This window comes from Pollicipes pollicipes, unplaced genomic scaffold (assembly GCF_011947565.3).
Source record: "Pollicipes pollicipes isolate AB1234 unplaced genomic scaffold, Ppol_2.1 Scaffold_7262;HRSCAF=8765_pilon_pilon_pilon, whole genome shotgun sequence".
NCBI lineage: Eukaryota > Metazoa > Arthropoda > Thecostraca > Pollicipedomorpha > Pollicipedidae > Pollicipes > Pollicipes pollicipes.
The window spans coordinates 14345010-14348265 of NW_023597055.1; the positions used below are offsets into that span (position 1 = coordinate 14345010).

Sequence of the window (3256 nt, forward strand, 5' to 3'; positions counted from 1 at the left end):
CGGCGCCTACCGCGTCACCACCGCCGCGCTACTTCGATCGCGCGGCGCGCCGCCGCCTGCGCCGCGTGCCGGCCGCTGTCGCCGCATCGGTACGCCTCGAGGGCGCCGGCTTCGTGCCGCTGCAGCTGTCAGTGCCGACGGTGACCGTCGACGCCGACGACGCGGAGCTGCACGGCGAGACGGCGGAGCTCAACAAACGGCTGGCGAGCGCGCCGCGCGACGAGGCGCTCTGGCTGCGGCTGGTGGCGCAGCAGGAGCGGCTTCGCGGGCGCGTGCCGGCGCAGCAGCTGCTCGAGCGGCAGCTGGCGATCCTGGAGCGGGCGCTGCGCGAGTGCGCCGGCAGCCTGCCGCTGCGGCTGCGGCGGCTGCAGCTGAGCGCGCCCGACTGGGACGGAGAGCAGACGCGCAAGGAGTGGAGTCAGCTGCTGTTCGCGCACCCGGCCGACGTGAGCCTCTGGCGGAGGTGGGTTGAGGCGGCGCCTGCAGCGCGCGCAGCAGAGACGCTTCGCCTTCTGCGCCGGTCGGTCTCCACGTACAACTGTTTATAAACGCATGGGGCGTTAGAATTGAGTGTTGTGATGTGGGAAGCCTGAGAGAGTGGAGTGAGAGAGTGAGTGTTCAGTTGCTTGAATACGAGGGTTGTGTTCATCAGTAAAATTCAGCGTAACGGCGGTGTGTCTGTTTGTGCACGCGACAATAGGGCGCGGGCTCCGAGCACACGCCTGGGCTTTTCGGTCTTCCTCCGCTACAATGCACGTGGAAGATTTGGGCTGCTGATGGTAACTCAGCTGTGTGTGGTGTGAAGGCTTCTAAGAATTATAACCATTGTCCAACGTTGCAGCGACAGTTTGCTGAAGGGACGAGGGCTGCTCAAATTAAGTTCTGGTATACCTATCTCTGAATATGTCTGAAGTCGTCCAGGGCTGTAGCGCGTACAGCATTTGCGTTGGTTGGCTGGTAGCATCAGGAAAGTGTGATGTTTTTGCTGAAGTGAAAGGCACGCGAAGTGGTGTTTGTAATTTTTGATCGGCGACAACAATCTCGGGGCACATTTGAACCCGAATAGTGTTGAAAATGTTTGATGGGTATCTTATCTGGCACCACGACATGGTTATTACACGATTTCGCTGAGGTGCTGTTGGATGATTACCGCGACGAGCTTGGTACAACATGGTACGTCTCACAGACGGTGTTCCGCGTTGTCCAGGTACCTGGCATTCCAGCAGCACGGGTCGGGGTTCGGGCTAACAGGCCTGCTCTCGGCGTTCGCGCGCTGCCTGGACCGCATGCGCCAGTTCCAGGCAGGTCTGATGAGGCCGCACCGTCCTCCCCCACGACTGGAACAGTTCATGCTGGAGGTTCTCAGCCACCTGTGTCGGGTACGTTGGTGTCCGTGTGGGGAAGATATGCGTTGTTGTTTTTGTTTTTTTTTAAATAGATGTATTGTGTGGCGTTCCTGCTCGATAAGGATGCAGGCCTGACCACGTTGCGTCTGGATTGGACTATGCCAAATGGTGTCAAGTACATTTGTGATATGCCAATTTCGTCCGTCGTCCGTCCGTCCGTCCGTTTTTGTTTGTTTGTTTTTTTAGCAGGACACAACGTGGACGGCTGCGTGAGTTAAAGCGAAATTACTGCACGCCACACTTCAGCCCTTGTGACGATCCATGGCATCAATTCACGCCTACCGATGGTGTTGTCGGTCACAGCGCGCGCGAGAGGGGGCGTGCTGTAGCATTTAGCTTGGAGACACTTCGTATGTGTGGGAGAAGCAATCTGCCCAAAGAGCATGCCGTTGGAAACGTCACAGAGCTCGAACATCGATGAATGTGGCGTCTCGCACGCACTTAACTGTTGGACCAGTGATTGTTTCTGAGCTTCTGCCCCTCGATTTACGTACTGCATCCTCATCCACCATTCCTAGATTCTGCGTCAGGCCGGCTTCATGGAACGCGCCATCTCCATCTATCAGGCGCTGTTGGAGCTGAACCTTTTCTCACCACCGCAAGATGGCAGTGCGTTATCGTCGACCCTTGCGGCCATGGAGCCGTTTTGGGACGCTCGGCTGGCGCGGCTGGGCGAGCCTGGCGCACGCGGCTGGCCGGCCGAGCTGGCTGCTCGTCAAGAGCGCGCGCCAGACGAGAGCGCCGAGCCGGTCGATGAGCTGGAGGAACGGCTGCTGGCCGAGCGGCGACCGCGGCCCGAGGTCTGGCGTCTGGTGGAGGTGAGGTGCGCGCGTTGGTCTGCACGCCGGCGACGGCCGGGCGGCGGATCGTAGGGGCTTTTAGCCACTGCGAGTGCACAGCTTTGATGCGAAAAATACCTCCGCCGAAAACCGAAAACCTGCAGTCTCGCAAACCCAAACCTCGAATACTGGGAGCGCTTTCGGCCGCGCCATGCATGCTTCTAGGAGAGACACGAAGAATGTGTGGGTGTATCCTTCACGGATACTGTGTGTTGCTCTGGTTTATGCTTATTCCGACCACGTGCTTTGGCTATGACCTGCGTCCTGTACCCGAATTCTTGGCATATTTTTAACTATTCATTCCGAACGTTTTTGAACGCATGGATTTCTGGAATCACAGCTTACGCTAGGCAGTGTCTGTTGTGTGACCCCTGACCCCCTATCATCCGATTGCGAAATGCCAGGCTAGCGGCAAAATTTGGTTTAACCTGCCGCAATGTTCGGCACGGTCTGTCCTGCCCTCTGACGTCACCTTACCTTTAGCGCGGCTGCTGCCAACGGCTGCAGTCCATGACTGTCAAGGGCAGATAGCGAGCGCCTTTAGCGACTGGAACCCATCCAGCCACGGATGGGTGGATCGGAACGCATCCGTTGTGACCAACTGAGCCCCTGTAACGGACGGACAAATCATTCATTAATGGTGGCTTTGTTACCCGCGGGTACTCCGTAGAACGGCCAGGTTCATTACGCTACGGTAGAGACTAAGAGAACGAAAAACGTCTCATTGATGTCGATCGTGGCGCTGGTGATTTCATCCGGCGTGAGGCCGCGGTGAGCAGGCGCGTCACGGTTGTCGTGCAGTTGCTGGCTGGTTAAAGGCAAGGCGCGGGCGTTTAGTGACTGGCGGTCACCGTTGAGCGGTGCTGGCGGTGGTGGCGCCCGGAGTGGCCATGCCGGAGCTGACTGTGCCTGTCCCGGCCGGACCACACCGGGTGATGCCTGCTGACGCCCGATCTGCCCTGCTCTGCCCTGCCCTGCCCTGCTTTGCCCTGCCCCTCCCCGCCCCGCCCC

At 58.9% G+C, this 3256-nt stretch overlaps 1 long non-coding RNA gene across 1 annotated transcript; it reads left to right on the forward strand.

Annotated features, from left to right (window-relative positions):
* The first annotated feature begins 386 nt into the window (after window positions 1–386).
* LOC119114372 (uncharacterized) lies at window positions 387–2033 on the forward strand. Its single transcript, XR_005096026.1, has 3 exons — window positions 387–463; window positions 1208–1379; window positions 1925–2033. It is a non-coding gene; the product is annotated as an uncharacterized LOC119114372 (long non-coding RNA).
* The last annotated feature ends 1223 nt before the right edge of the window (window positions 2034–3256 follow it).